Source organism: Eptesicus fuscus, chromosome 10 (genome assembly GCF_027574615.1).
Source record: "Eptesicus fuscus isolate TK198812 chromosome 10, DD_ASM_mEF_20220401, whole genome shotgun sequence".
NCBI lineage: Eukaryota > Metazoa > Chordata > Mammalia > Chiroptera > Vespertilionidae > Eptesicus > Eptesicus fuscus.
In genome coordinates, this window is record NC_072482.1 from 59,005,440 (window position 1) to 59,022,540 (window position 17,101).

The 17,101-nt window shown below is 38.7% G+C and overlaps 1 pseudogene; it reads left to right on the plus strand.

Moving 5' to 3' along the window:
* Window positions 1-12,248: 12,248 nt before the first annotated feature.
* On the plus strand, window positions 12,249-12,707 carry LOC103298782 (39S ribosomal protein L51, mitochondrial-like; annotated as a pseudogene).
* The last annotated feature ends 4,394 nt before the right edge of the window (window positions 12,708-17,101 follow it).

Genomic DNA, 17,101 nt, shown 5'->3' on the forward strand with positions numbered 1-17,101 from the left:
AGGAGAAGACATTCTGGAAATAAAAAGTTTTTTGAATAAACTGTGCAGAGAAAAAATATTCATTAGGAGAAAAAAATTGAACTAAAATTGTGGGTTTATTTTCCTTTTTTATAATCTTGGTAGAAACTGAGGCGTTTTACTTTGATTTTATACTGTGGTCCACTTCACAAAGACCCTCCAGTCTGTCACCCTTTTTTCTATCAAGTGACGCTCACATGTTTAATGAGGTGTGGGAGCTCTCAGGGGACCCCTTGGAATGTGGAAAGCTAGGGTGCTTTTTTTAACACTTCCCTTTGGAATATTATGTGCTACAGTCTTTTGAATCTCCTTTCTTATAGGATTGACAAGAAACCCTTCTAAATTGGCTTTTATTATTATTATTTTTAAATGTGTTATACAGGACCCAAAGGATTATTTTCCCCAGAAGTATACTGTTTCTTCCTTCTAAATATTGAACAAAGGGAATTTACACTCCAGTGTCTCAGTGGATCACACTAGGAGTTTAATGCTGCAGCTGTTTCCCCTTCTTTTCTCAGACATCAAAGCTTTCTACAAGTTACTCACTAATCTAATTAGGCCCTTTCCAGTCATCCTAAGCATACTTCAGCCTCTCTAAGGTAGTTATGAAGCACCAATTATTAAAAAGCAAAAATTATATTGACCTGCATAAAGAGAAAAAGTACAATAGGGAGCATAGAATGAAGTTATTTATATATATAAAAGGCTAATATTTTAAGTGTCCAACTGTCTGGGTAATGACAGCACGTAGTAACACCCAGCTTCCTCTCCCTAGCAACTAGCTTCCCTGCAGTTTCTTCAGCCCAGGAACATGACTTGCTTTATAGCCAGATGCAAACATTTACACTTTAACCAAATTGTGAAGTGTTTTCATGTGCCTCATCTCATTTGATCCTCACAGAAGTCCTGGAGTAGATAGATAGGAGACTCGGTAGAATACTATTTTCTTTTCATTAGCAGAAATTTAGAAAGTTTAGAAACTTGACCCGACTGAAAAGAAGTAAGAAATGGTGGAACTTGAAAATGACTTCAGGTTTTCTCACTGCACAGAATATAGTCAAACACTGCTGCAGTTAAATATTTTACCCTCTCCCTGCATGATCTACAATAATAATCTGCTTCGTGTTGATATTTACTGCTGTGTTGCTGACAATTACCCAAAAGAGAAGTTGGGGTGCTTCACTGGGATGGAAAAGGTTTATCTAAATCAGAAAGCAGGTCTAATTAAGCCAGTTTATTCTATATCTATAAAAAGCTAAGTTGACTCATGCATGCGCGATACATATAATGCTCTCACTGGCGCCAATCGCACGCATGTGTTTCGATCTGTCATTGTCTATCGTGAATTTGGTTGACACTTCTATTATAGAGAAAGGGTGAATAGCAATATTAAAATATTTCTTCTAATTAATTTCCTTTCAATGTGCACAAATTCATGCACTGGGCCTCTAGTTTTTATATAATAGCTATCCTGCGATGATAACTCTAACATGCTTCACAAATATGAATTTACTTTATATTATTATAATGTCAGTCTTATGTCCAGTTTTAGACTTCAAAATTTAAGAAGCACATAGAGAACTTAAAGAGTGTCCATACATTATTAAAATATTCAAAATGAACATTATATGAATAAAATTATATTTTTCAATATAATATAATCTTTATACATCATCCTACTTGAGTCTTAGAATAAACAATGGGTATGATATATCCATTTCATAGATGAGGAAACTGAGTCACATAATCTGCTTTATCTTTATTTAAATTTATTTATTCTTTCTTATATACTTAAAACATTCACATTACTCAAAATTCAAAAGGTACAGAGAGGTGTACAATGACCAACCCCCCTCCACCTCTCACCCCAGCTACCCAGTTTCCCTTCTTGAAGGTAGTTCTGTTTCTACATGTTGTCCTGGAGGTGTTTCATGCTTGTGCAAACATACATACCTATACATGGTTTTCTTCTGTTTTACATAAATATCTTAATATGTACATTTGGTCTGATCCTAGCATTTTTTTTCTTTTAATGATATGTTCTAGAGATCTTTCATATCAGTACATGGTGAACTTTCTCTTACTTATGGTCTCCTAGTATTTGATTGCATAAATTTATAATTTATTTAAACAGCTTTATATTGATTAATTTTCAGGTTGAGTCCAATCTGTTTTGAATGAATAACCTTATGCATGTGTTGTTTACACATGTGCAAATGTATCTGTTGGAAAAGTTCTGTGTTGGAATTGTTGGGTGAGAAAATACATGCATTTAAAATTTTTTTAAGTATTATAAACTTTCCTTCCATAATATTGGACAGAGACTTTAAATCCATTAAATATTTGCTCTTCAATCTTGAAGAGCAAATATTTAATGGCTTTAAAGTTGGAACAAATGTTTCCTAACCAGAAAATGGAAGCTATGAAGAAAAACACTTTTGGGGGACACTAATTCTTTGGGAAATATAATTAATTGGGCCATTTTCAAGAGAAGAAAAGAAGGAGTTGCCCCTCTTGCCTACTCCATCCTTCTCCAATGCTTCTTTGTACTTGTTCCATGAACCCGAGGGCCCAGTGATGAAATAACCCCACCCAGCAAACTTAGATAGGTTTACTTCCTGTTAGCATGGGCCCATCAGCCTCATAGACTACTGAGATGAGGTTCCTCTGCCTGTACTGAAAATTTGAAAAAGTTAAAATGGTTTACCTCAAAAAGTAGAAAGCTAGGAAGAAAGGGGGAAAAGAAGTGATAAAGGCCTTCAAAGATATTGTTCTCCTGGCAAAATGTAGCCTCACTTTAAATAAAAGCTTGCTTTGTGGGTCACTGTCCGTGGTGCTGACAACATCCCCATGGATTGAGGCAGGATTGCTTTTCCTATTCCGGGGGCATTAAGGAAGCCCATGCAAACCCTTCCAGGAAATTCTAAAGAGGAGAGAGAAATGAAACAATTTGAAGAAACAAGAGAAGTCAAAAGAACCAGGGCTACTTACACAGGAAGAATGTGAGGTTGGATGGAGAAGGAAGAGGGATTAGTATGATTTAATATTGTTTACAAATCATCATAGATACTAAAAGATAAACCTGCCTCTTTTGTGATGAGGGAGGGACATATGCACATTGCCTTCTGCATTCCATTAGTGTGTGCATATATCTCCTGAGAAAATAAAACAAAAAAACTTAAGGTTATAGAAAGGACCATGGAAAGAGTTATGTGGAATTTCTTTTCTTTTCTTTTTAATCCTCATCTGAGGTTGTGTTTATTGATTTATGAGAGAGATAGAGAGTGAGAGAGAGAGAGAAACATCAATGTGAGAGAGAAACGTCTACAGGGGGTAAGCACCCAGACCAGGGAGCAAACCTGAAACTTAGGTATGTGCCCTGACCAAGAATCAAAAGTGCAACCTTTTGGTGTTTGGGGCGACTCTCCAACCAACTGAGCCACCTGGCCAGGGCTCATGTGGAATTTCTTTACTTCCAATTTTAGAAGTAAAATGGATTGTCACCTGCCTCAGCTGATTAAACTATAATCCTGCCAAAGACTAGGAATATACTAGGTAACCTCCTGAGACCCTCACAATATTTGAAGTTGGGACTTCAATGAAAACATTCATCCTAGTCCTGCTCGTTATCTCTGTTTGAGCTGCAGGGCAGCCTGGATTTAAACTAAAGTAACATCACAGGCCATACTGATCATTTTTGTCTTATCTAAAGTCAGTTGCCTTCAAGTGTTGTGAAATGTTAATAACTTTCTCAACCTGTCAGTTTTTTCCCTAGCATAGCAACATAAAAGCGTAATACAGAACAAATATTCAATAAATTCCATTCATTCTTCATAGCTGCAATGGAATTGAACCATCTTCCATTCACATATTTAAGCCTGAAAAGTATTTATGTCTTGGTGCAAAAAGAAAGAGAAATCTTTGGATTTATGTAAAGTTTGAGTATAAAAATATGAAGTTTTTTATATTTCTATACTTGATTTGTTTTCATTTTTAAATGCTGAATTTTCAAATTGGAAAAAATACATATCATCGGGCATTAGACCAAGAATCTGAAAGTGCTAGAATGCATTTTCCAATATTTTAATGGCCTCACTGGCAATGCAGTTGGCCTTGTGTGCTTGGCTGTGATTATAATCGTTGCTACTGTAGGGACACTCAGGATTTGAGCTCTCTGGATTTGGGTAGCTCTTGTCTATGAGAAGTCAAAACAGCATCGAGATGGCAGGTCACTGGACAGTCTCTAGTGTATCTGTCTCTACAAGGGGTGAGATTTCCCCAAAGGCCACTGGAAAAGTAACCTATTCTCCCCAAAGATTATCTGATTCTGCCTATGGGTATTGACTCTTCTAACCCATCTTATATTCCAAGTTTAGAGACTATCTTCAAGTTTTACATCAAATTTCTCTATTCCAGGGCTGTGACTCAGATCCGATCTAAATCCATTTGAGAATAGAAAACATTTAAGAGAAAGAGTACCATTGATTTTCAACATTTATATTTTCTTACACACAGCTAGCACAATGATCATCTCTCATCACACTGCAGTGATCCTCTGCCAAGGCATGGGTGGCAGGCAGAGAGGTGTGGCCCCACTGCTCCACCCAGATAAACGTATCAAATTGGGGCCTTTATAAAGCTCCCCAAGTTTCTATGTCCTCTTGGCTGGATAGCTTCCATGTGCAATTAAGTAAGCTCTATGAAACAACTTAAAAAATACGAATACATGAATGGGGGGGAGGGGGCGGAATTCAATGACCATGCTAAATTACAAAATGTAGAAGATTATATTTTTGTAGTTATAGAACTACAACTATTTACAGAAACATTGAAACAAGAACACTCCATGAGCGTTTTCTTGAAGTGAAAGTATAAATTAAATATAATATTCATTTTCCTTTTTAAAAATAAAGTTTAGCCCTAGCCAAGTGTCTCGGTTGGAGCGTCGTCCCATACACCAAAAGGTTGTGGGTCTAATTCCCATTCAGGACACATACCTAAGTTTCAGGTTAGATTCCCAGTCAATGCATATACGGGGAGGCAGACAATTGATGATTTTCTCTCACATCAATGTTTCTCTCTCTCTCAAAATCAATGGGGAGAAAAAGCATATCCTTGGGTGAGGATTAAAATAATACTAATACTAATAAAGTTTAAATATAGAAACAGTTTAAAGAATAAGAATAAAATGAACATTCTTATACTCCAAACCCACCTCGGAAGCCACCTACTAGTACATGACTCTCCAAAGGTTACCATCCCTGTATTTTATAATAATAATTCTCCCGCTGCTCTTAATAGTTTAATCACATATTGTTAAGTTTGCCTGGTTATAAATTTTGTCTCTGACATTTTTTTTCACCTTAATCTCATGTTCAGGGGATTCATCCCTACCATGGTGTGTAACCATCATTCCACTGTTCCTATTGCTGCACAGTATTCCAGTGTAGACTCAACATACATTTGATTCTTTTTCTTCTAATGTGTAGTGGCTATTTTTGTTATTTGCTATACCACATCAAATTTAGAACCAGCTGTCGATTTCTTTAAAAAAACAACACACACCTATTGGGATTTTTATCAGAATGGCATTGAATCTATAGATCAATTTTGTATGAATTGACATCTTTGCTCTATTAAGCATTTTTATCTGTGAACATAATATTCCTCCCCCTGTATTTAGGTTTTAATATCTTTCAGGAAAATTTTATGATCTGGTACATAAAACCTTTATTTGTAATTGCTGTGTTAAATGCCTTTTTGTGCTGCATCCTCTGTTGCTGGCAATAATAACAACTGTAGTGATAATGTAGATGATAACAATAACTAGCATGTATTGTACGTTCACTCATTCCAGACACAGGTCCATATGAACTACCCTTACTGTGCACTCTATGGCCCTGCAATGGTAAACAACATGCCCAGCAGTACACACTAATAACTGGTGAAGTCAGGGTTGAAGAAGGGAAGTCTGGCCCCAGGGCACATGCTCTCAACCACAAGCTCTGTCCTTTCATGCATTCTTGTATTCGTTCCCTAAGCCTGCTACGACAAGTCACCACACACTTGGTGGCTTTAAGACAACGTGTGTTTATTCGCTCATAACGTGGAAAGCTAGAAATACAAGCTTCAGCAGGGTGTGCTCCCTCGGGGGCTCTAAGGAAGGATTCTTCCTTGCCTCTTCCAGCTTCTGGTGGCTTCCCCAGCATTTGGGGGCTTGTGGCTTCATCACCTCAATCTTTATATTGCCTTCTCATCTACGTATCTAATCTCCGCCTACCTTCCTCTTATCATTGGATTTAAAACTTTAACTTAATCACATCTTTTACCATATCATGTGTAATAAAAGTGTAGTATGCAAATTGTCCCCTCGACCAGGAGTTTGTCTGGGAGTTCGACCAGGGGACGGGAGTGGCCGGGGGAAGGGAGGGAGTACCCGGCCGGCAGCCGGCAGCTGCTAGGGACCCTACTGGTGCACGAATTTCGTGCATAGGCCTCTAGTAGTAATATAATATTTAATCTTTTACTATAGATGGTAATATTACAGGTTCAAGATGTAAAGATGTGGACATATCTTTTGGAAACCACCATTCAACTCCTGACAATGCTATAGAAAATCAACTGACTCATGTATACAGCAACCTGGCTTTATTTTCTGATCCATTCTAATAGATAGGTGTCAACTCTTTGGATCACCAACGACAATGTTTACTGAGTGTTTACTAGGTCAGTGGCTGGCAAACTCATCAGTCAACAGAGCCAAATATCAACAGTACAACGATTGAAATTTCTTTTAAGAGCCAAATTTTTTAAACTTAAACTTCTTCTAACGCCACTTCTTCAAAATAGACTCACCCAGGCCGTGGTATTTTGTGGAAGAGCTACACTCAAGGGCCAAAGAGCCGCATGTGGCTCGCGAGCCGCAGTTTGCCGACCACGGTACTAGGTCAAAGACATGATACTGGGGATCAACAGGATGAATAAGACATAGCTGTTGCCCTCTCAAAAGCATAGTAATTGGAACATTGTTAGTCTATGTGAAAAACAGAACCATTAAACGAAATGGAACAAGGTCATGATTGCCTTTGTGGACTCCGACTTTGTTCAGAATTGCCTTTCTTTTGACCCTGAAATGTGGATATGCTGCATCCACCCAGACAGGCTATGAGGTCATGATTCCCCACTCTCCTCTTGTTTGTCCCCTTGTTTTGAACCACTTTTCAATGTCCAGTCTCTGGTCTGAGTCATGAGCAATATGATATTAGAGGTAAATGGAAAAGCAAGAGCGGGACAGCTACGCTCACTCTGCTGCTCTCTCCATCTGACGGACTTCCTGCTCCTCATAAGCAGAGATTACTGGGGAAACTTTAGCTAAATTAGAAAGGATAATCTATAAACCCACAAATCTGTGCCTGTGTAAACTGGTCAGAAACTTTTCCCAGAAGCTGAATGCCAGGCTGGGAATCTGAAGGAACATAAGACAAATAAATAACACATTATTTTCTTCTCCGAGAAAACACATTTTTAGAAAATACAGCATAAAATTTGAATTAAAGAGATATTTTGTGCCTGACTTTTCGTTGTTTACAGACAATTTTGAAGGGCCTTAAATTTAGTTAATCCATAGCATGGATGTTTAAGTGGTTTACAAATAAAATGTATAACAAAATCTACTTTCGTAAGAAAGAAATAAAGGTATATTTATGACTGGAAAAGACTGTCATCTGTAAATATCCCCAAGTCCTGTGATTTTAGTTCATTGTTATTGTCTTCTTTTTGAATAACTGCTTTTTCTATAATAAATATATATTCTGTTCAGTGATCATTTTTAAAATATAATGTTTAGTGTAACTTAAAAATACATTAACATGGGACCATTCTGTCACTGTCATGGCAGTCTACAGAAACCTTGTGACCAAATGATGCTAGTCACACCTGTGAGAAGGCAGGAGGGGGGTCCAGAATCACAGGGGATGTCACATAAGGTCAATCTCTGAAATTGAAAATACTAAAATTCTACAAAAACAATGTCCATATACAGAAATATCACTGGTTAATGTATTATTAATGAAGATTGGACTATCTCCCAAGTTGTTTCTCAAATTATAGGCAGTTATGTCTCTAGAAGACCTGAGCTGACAAAGAACTCAGATAAATCTCCCCCCAAATCCCACCCACAACCCCCTGCTACTCTCATGCTTTCCTGAGTTTGTGTTATCAGCTCTCTCTTCAACGAGTTTCTTTGCAGGAATCTTCTTTGGCCATTTATCTATGAACCAGGCGGACACTTTACCTAAATTAGAAAGCATAATCTATAAACCCACAAATCTGTGCCTGTGTAAACTGATCAACATGCACTGGAGGGCCTGGCTGGTGTGGCTCAGTGGTTGAGCATTGACACAGGAACCAAGAGGTCAGTGGTTTGATTTCCAGTCAGGGCACATGCCTGGGTTGCAGGCTCTACCTTAGGCTGGGGGGCATGCGGCAGGGGAGGGGGGGTGGCGGCCAAAAGATAATGTTTCTCTCATTGATGTTTCTGTCTCTCTATCCCCTCTTCCTTCCTCTCTCTCTGAAAATCAATAGAAACATTTTTTAAAGGCACTGGAGGGCAACAAGAGGATACCACCACCCACCCTCTGAGTTGGGGCCCTGACATGGGTGCACTGTCCTGGGAACACCTCATGACAAGGGCAGCATTGCTCTAACTCCACATGAGTGAGAGTGCCTGAAATCAAACCACATGTTGAATTACAGCAAGACATGATTCCTTTATATTTTTATTAAAATAAACATTTGAATATTTCCTTCTCAGTCTCTGAAGAATTATCTGCATTCCACCTCCCAACCCATGCCCCAGTCATCTGAATGGAGTTAAGACCAAAGACATGAAAGAAAATGTAGGGACACCTGAAGACTGGAGGAAGCTGAAGACTGGTTTACATGTGATAGTATAGTCACCCACTGATGCAGAAAATCCTTGGCCAAACCAAACCTAAAATAAATAAGCCACACATCAGCACACACATAACATAACCCCAACTGTATCCGCCACACAAAAATGCATAAACCTCTCAATTTTATCAGGTTTCTTGCACAGAATCACATCACTGCTATGAATTTTTATCACATGCTGAAATAGAATATTCAGTAGTGAAAGATCACTAGTAGCAAAATGATATTATACAACAGCAGCACAAAATTAAAATCCTACCAAATAGTAACTGCATTGGAAACCCTGAGCTACCTCTCAATCACTAGGAACGAGTGCCTTTGCTGACTGAGATTTCCTGGGCTTTCTGCTTCTCCGTGAGAGGGTGTTGATCGGGAGGCTGATGCAGCTCATCGGAGGGAGCCATCGTCAAAGGGTTTGTCCACTTTCCCAGGTCTCATGGCCACACCCAAACAAAGATCCTGGACACACTGAAGAGTTGGTGTTCTGGTTTTAAATTTGGGAGACTTCTCTCCAATTCATGACCCTGAAAGCACCCCTAAGGGGGTCTTGGAGGCCTGTCCTTGGGGACCCAGGGAATGTTTTGGACTTTTGGAACTAAATAGTTCATTAAACTACTGTCAGTGAGGCCAGAGCACATATGAATTGGGGATACTAGCCCTTCACCTGTCATGGTACCTGAAATGTCACCATTTTCCAATCTCCTTTTGGCTCTGGAGACTTGCCTGCTATTCTATCCTGTACTGAAACATTGCATCTTAATTACATATTGCTTTTCATCTGGACTTGGTAAGAGCAAGATCTGGTAGAAAGAATTTCTACGGGACTTGAATGTGAGTTAGACACCCAGGCAGGAATGGTAGAGTATGGAAGTAGAAAGACAACCCCTGAAAGGGAAACCGGGAGGGTCCTAGCAAACTGTCATACACATAATTCTCTTTCTTTTTTTGTTTTTTTATGCTCGGGGAGAGGTGGTGGCAAGGGTAGAGAAGGGTAATGGTTCGTGCAGCATAACTGAAATAATATAGTCTCAGCAAGCCAGACGAGACCCCACGGAGAGCCAACAACTTTTGTTACTCATGTTAACTTGTGGCCTCCTCTCTAATGTGATTGATGGGTTAGTCTCTGTGTTCCTTCTTCTTTCTCACTCCCTTCCCTTTGCCCACCTTCTCCTCTCCACCCCTAGGTGTAACCTCAGGAGAAGGGCCTTCCTGGTTCTGAGCATCTGAGGAAGAAATGAATGTGACTGGGAATTTATTGGTCTTGTGTTAAGTCCTAAAGTCTCTAAGGTATCTTCCAGAGACAGAATCTGCCTCCACCGGGTGTGGCTTTTGAGTGATTTGTTTTGTGGGGTGTTTCTCTCTTTTCCGCGTCCACTACGGAAAAGGAACGGGTCTGGTTCCTGAGTGGAGGAGCTGGGGATTAAGAAATAAAAGAAAGCTCTAACCAGTTTGGCTCAATGGATACAGCATCGGCCTGCGGACTGAAAGGTCCCAGGTTTGATTCCGGTCAAGGGCATGTACCTTGGTTGCGGACACATCCCCAGTAGGAGGTGTGCAGGAAGCAGCTGATCGATGTTTCTCTCTCATCAATGTTTCTAACTCTCTATCCTTCTCCCTTCCTCTGTGTAAAAAATCAATAAAATATATATTTTTAAAAAAGAAATAAAAGAAAGCAAGACGCAGAAATAGAAGCAAGCTGGGAACCAGGTGGGACGCTGCCACTCTGATGGAGGGACAGGACCCCGAGCCCACGCAGCGCATTTATTTTATACCCCCAAATACCAGGAAGTATCACCAAAACTTAGGATCAAAGGAGCTTATTTGCATTCTTGAGTAGGCCCTAGCATTCCTGGTGTTTGGCTGGATTTACATGGACTGATATGAAGGCCAAGCTGATAACACTCTTTCCTTTTTGGCAAAGCATGTTCCCAGGGCACGGCTCTGCCTGTCGCCCTGAGTTCAGCTGATGATAATTAAAGAAACGCCCATGTGCCTTCCCAGGAGCTGTCTACATTGGTTCAGCTTCCAGGGATTTGGAGGAGACTCACTAAAACCAGGAGATGTGTGTGTTACTTAGTAGACTGCTTAAGATGCATCTGTAATTTGTTGGACTTTGTTTTGAAATTGTGAAAGCACTGAAAGCTAATTGCTAGATGTTTGGGTATTATATATAGATACTGCTTAACAACGCAAATACTTGGCTCTGCAAATGTGTTTGATTTGTAGGGATACACCTGCTGAGTTCTAAAGATCCTAGACAACAACGTCATGTATGTTATAAACCAAAATCAACAAAGGAAGCCATAATAAATATATTTAATGAATCTTAAAGTCAAAAATTTATGTGTGTGTGTGTGTGTGTGTGTGTGTGTGTGTGTGTGTGTAATATGGTTGAACAGGAAGCAGAGATCTTAGATTCCAGTTGTTACTTTTCAAAGACTTATTATGATCCCACAAAAAGCCACTTGCTACCATGAAAACGGCGTTGACTTGGTGTTAGGTCAGGCATCAGTTCTTGCTCTGTGACATACTAAACTGGGTGACTGTGAGCAAGTTATCTAACTTCTCTCAACATGTCTGTTTCCTCATCTGTAGAGCGCATAGGTGAGAGAATTGAACAGATAATGTAATTAAGATTCCTAATGACCTCTTCTAATAGCTACTTGCTATGGACTGAATGTTTATGTCTCCCAAATTCATATGTTGAATCCCAATCCCTGGTGTGATGGTGTTTGGAGATGGAGGCTTTGGGGAGGTATGTAGGTCATGAGAGTAGAGCCCCTATGAATGGTATTAGTCCCCGCTGGAGGAGGTCACCAAGAGGATGTGATAACCAGTTGACCACTGAGCTCAACCTGTCCTTGGAGTGTTCACTCTGTCTACCATCTCCACAGTGGGAGCTGCTCCAAAGGCACAGCCTTGAGAAGAGTGAAATGTTGTTGGTTCTGTGTGGATGGAATACACATAGAGGCCTCTGTGCAAACTTTTAAGATTGGGTGGGTGGGTGGGAAGATCTACTTTTCTTGTGGCCACCCAAGCCTAAGTAAGTTCCCTTGATTTTAAAACTGCCACCTGCCACTCTGGAAAGAAAGTGGTCTGCCTCTAGCCCTGCATGAAAAGTATCTTATAAGAAAGATACGAGGGAAGGCCCAAGATGGTTGCTTTCACCTAAAACCTACGTGAAGGCAGCACAAGCGGTTCCTGTCATCTCCTTGAAGGTCACGCCTGGCTGGCACTCTGCTATAGCTGTTTGCTGTTGGAGGGGGGAGACGAGGACAATGGCAGGGTGCCTCGCTGCGGATGCAGGAAGGCGCCTGTGGAGCTGGGTGCCCCAGGCCTGCAGAAGTTTCTCTCTGGGTGTTCCTGACTTGTATTTTGTAAGGCTCACCATCCTGTCCCCCAAAGTGGTTGATCGTTGGAAAGAGAAGAGGGCCATGTTTGGGGTGTATGATAACATCGGGATCCTGGGAAATTTTGAAAAGCACCCCAAAGAACTAATCAAGGGCCCCAAATGGCTTCGAGGCTGGAAGGAGGATGAATTGCAGCGTTGTATCCGAAAGAAGAGAATGGTCGAAATCGGATGTTCAGTGATGACCTACACAACCTTAACAAACGCATCAGCTATCTCTACAAACATTTTAACCGCCGTGGAAAGTACCGGTAGAAGAGTAAGCTGGGGACTGTGGGAGAGGCATATCTAACATCCAGGTGAAGGAAATAGTACTTTTTTCCCTATGAGGAAAGGAATTTGTATGCTCTCCATAATAAAATGAGGCTTCTTTAGAATCTGTTATCCACACACTTTATTTTCCTCTAGATGCTACTTTTACTCACATAGACTATGAAGTCTGACTCATTCCTAAGTCTTAGTGTCTTAGATTTGGACTTTACCACTTGCCTTTTACAGTTTAGCCATGTCTATTGCCTTTGAAAAAGAAAAATTATTGTTGGCACTTTTTGACATTTAGGTTTCATGTATTGAAAGCGGTAATTTTTAATTGCCCCTTAATGTTAAATATATTTTTTAAAATAAAATAAAAAAGAAAAGAAAAGAAAGATACGAGGCAGATGATCTCTCTCTCTACCAGGTGAGGACACAGTGGGAAGGCAACTGTCCGCAAACCAGGAAGAGGGATCTAACTAGGAACCAAATTGGCCAGCACTTTGATATTGGATTTCCCAGCCTCTAGAATTATGAGAAATAAATTTCTGTTGTTCAAGCCACTCAGTGTATGATATTTTGTTATAGAAGCCTAAGCTGACCGAGACAGCACTATATAACAATAGTGCAGAACAGTATTTTTTGAAATCTTACATTCTAAGTATAAAAATTGATGCAAACATCTTATGTAAAGCATTATAAGTAGAATCCAGCATTAGATTAACAGATTAGTATACCAGCCCAAGTAGAGTTCATTTTTAAAATGTAAAGATGTTTCAACATATGGATTCTATTAATAAAATTCATCATTGTAATTTTTAAAGGTGAAAAATCACATCACCTCAAGAGATTCCAAAAGAGGCATTTTTTAAAATTCCACAGCAATTGCCAATTTAAAATACAGGTTTATGAAACATCGATACAAGGATGTTCTAAACATGATAAATTATGTATTTATAATAGTGTGACATTTAATAATAAAATATAAGAAGGATCATTTCCATAAATATAATGAACAAAGCAAGGTGATTTATTATTTAATCTTGTGGAAGTGCTAGCCAAAATGATTAGAAAAGGGGAAAGAAGGTATAAAATATTGGGAGTAAAGAGAGAGACAATACCTGAAAAATCTGACAGGCTGAAACACAAAGGTTTTATAACCACTAGAGAGTTTTATTAGGTGGTCAGATTAATGTAAAAACACAATGTTTCTCAATTATGCCTCAATAAAGCTACATTTTTTAAAAATCACGAAACTTTCTTATATGTTGAAAATAACCAGGTAAAAAGAAAATAAAAAAGATACTATTCACAATAGAAACAAATGCATGAAACACTTAGAAGTAAGCTAAATAAGTAATATGTAAACTAAATAAGAAAACTAGTACCTGGCAAGCATGGCTCAGTGGTTGAGCATCAACCTATGTTTTGATTCCCCAAGTTACCAATGATTCTCTCTCATTGTTGATGTTTCTGTCTCTCCCTCTCCCTCTCTCTCTGAAATCAATAAAAAAATTTTTTTAAAGAAAACTATAAACCACCAAGGAACACTGAAGAAAATATAAATAAATAAAGAGAAATGCCTTGCTCACACATATGTACTGCACATCTAATTTTGTTGTCCTTGTTGGCATTGTTTGCCCAACACCCAACCCCCAAACCCCTGTTTCTGAAACAGCTACTGATTCCTTTTCTCTGTCCCACTGTGTGTAGGCTTGTTGGGACTGTCACCCAAAGTATCCTGCCCTTGCCCTGGCTGAGTAGCTCGGTTAATTAGAGTGTTGTCCCAATAAGCCAAGATTGCAGGTTTAATCCCCAGTCACAGGGCATATACAAGAATCAACCAATGAATTCATAAATAAATGGAACAACAAATCTCTCTCTCTCTCTCTCTCTCTCTCTCTCTCTCTCTCTCTCTCTCTCCTTCTCTCAAATCGGTAAATTTAAAAAAAAAATTTTTTTTTCAAAGTATCCTGCCCTCCTCCAGCCAAGGGGTAGACAAACTACTCAAGTGAGGATCATTACATTTTCTTTCAGAATCTGAAATTTGAGCAAAATGCCTCAAAGATGGAAAGCTGGTCCAGCTGAGGAATGTGATAGTTGCATTCAGCTGGTCCCAGATCCTTGTGTGTGCTCTGGTTCTTTTTACCCCAAAATCTAGTCCTTCAGCTTCCCTTCACATCTATGAGCCACCCAAATCCTTTTAGATATGCCTTTATCTTTTTCTTAAAATTAGCAAAAGTCTGTTTCTAATTTTATTCAAAGACTGTAACTGAATCTAATAGAAAAAAAATGTATTATAAAGATGTCAAATTCCTCTAAATTAATCTACACATCGATACAATACAAATCAAAACTGAATGCCTCAAACATGGAAATAATAGAAATGAAACAAAATAGTTTTAAAATTCATCTTGTAAAGTGGTATTCAATGTTGGCTTGCACATTAGAATCATCTGGGAGCTTTTAAAACTCTCTGTTCCCAGGCTGCACCCAGAGCAATTAAACCAGGACCTCTGGGAGTGGGACAAAGTTATCAGAGTTTATTAAAGCCCCTTGAGTGATTATGATGTGCTGCCAAGGTTGAGAATTTCTTCTCTAGAAGAATAAACACATAAGACCAGCAAGAAATTTCCAGGGAGGGGGAAAGAAAAACAAGCAGGCTTGTCCCATCAGCAATTGAAATATATTATGAAGCAATAGTGATTAAAACAGTGTTGTGCTAGCACAAGAATTGACAGACCCATCAATGGAACAAAATACATAATCCAAAAAAGAGTCATGCTGTACAATTTAAAATATAATAAAGATGGCTTTTAAAATCATTGGGGGAAAGATGGACTACTCCATACTATTGTGACAACTAGCTAACCATTGGGGGGAGAGGAGGGCAGGGAATAAAGCCATTAAAATAAGTGCTAGATGAAATAAATGTTAAAATTTAAAAATGAAAACTATAAAAATATATTTCTTTTGACTGTGTAGTATATTTAATCCTTCTTTTGGAAAAACCACTCATCTGCAGTTTTCAATCCATTTGATTGGGGGTTGAAGTAAAAAGATGAAAAGAGACCAGCCCGAGTGGCTCAGTTGGTTGGAGCCACTGAAAGGTTGCCAGTTCGATTCTTGGTCAAGGCCCCTATGGAAGGCAACTAGTCAATGTTTCTCTCTCACATCCACATCTCTCAATGTCTCTCTCTCTCTCATCATATCAACTGAGGATTAAAATTAATTTTTTAAAAGATGAAAAGATATTAAATCTCACTAGAAACTAAATATAATAAAAACAATGAGATATCCCTTGTTGGCAAAATTAACTTTTTTTTTAAATATATTTTATTGATTTTTTACAGAGGAAGGGAGAGAGAGAGAGAGTTAGGAACATCGATGAGAGAGAAACATCAATCCGCTGCCTCCTGCACACTCCCTACTGGAGATGTGCCCGCAACCAAGGTACATGCCCTTGACGGGAATCGAACCTGGGACCCTTGAGTCCGCAGGCCAACACTCTATCCACTGAGCCAAACCAGTTAAAGCCAAAATTAACTTTTTATTGGTAATATTCAATCTTGGTTAGTGTGTGGGGATTAGAAGCTCTCAGAGCATAAATTTCAGGAAACATTGCAAACATATATTCTTTTTTATTTATTTAAATTCTTTATTGTTTAAAGTATTACATAAGTCTCCTTTTTCCCTCATTGACCTCTCCCTGGCTGTTCCCATCCCCCAGCACATGCCCTCATCAAACATATATTCTTTTAATTCGACTTTTTGTAATATAATATAAGTTTATAATCAGCCACAATCACAAAGATGTACATATAGAGATTTTATTGATCACAACTTTCTTTCCACAATGAAAAACTAAAAAGCCAAATGTCTTTCAAGAAGATAATATATCTATACATGTGTTGACATTAAAGAGTTTCATGACTGTTCACATTCATTAAAATAGCTGTTATTAGAGAGAGAGAGAGAGAGACAGAGAGAGAAAGAGACAGAGAGAGAGAGAACAAGCATTGGCAATGATGTGGGGAAAAATTGGAACTCTTAGATACTTGGTGAGAGTGTAAAAATGATAAAGCCACTATGGAAACAATATGGTTATTCTTCAAAAAATTAAACATAGAATTACCACATGATCCAGCATGTCCACTTCCCCTTTGAGTGTAAACTCAAAAGAAGTGAAAGCAGAAACTGTAACAGATATTTGTACACTGTGTTTTTAGCAGCACTATTTATAATGGTCAAAAGACAGGAGTGACTCAAGTGTCCATTGATGGATAAGCAAAATGTGGTAAATACATACAATGAAATATTATTCAGCCTTTCAAAGGAAGGATATGCTGACACATGTACAACATGGATAAGTCTTGAGAACATTATGTTACATGAAATAAGCCAGTCACAAAAGAAATAGAGGAAGATACAAACAAGAGGAAGTATATACCATGTTCATGGATTGGTAGA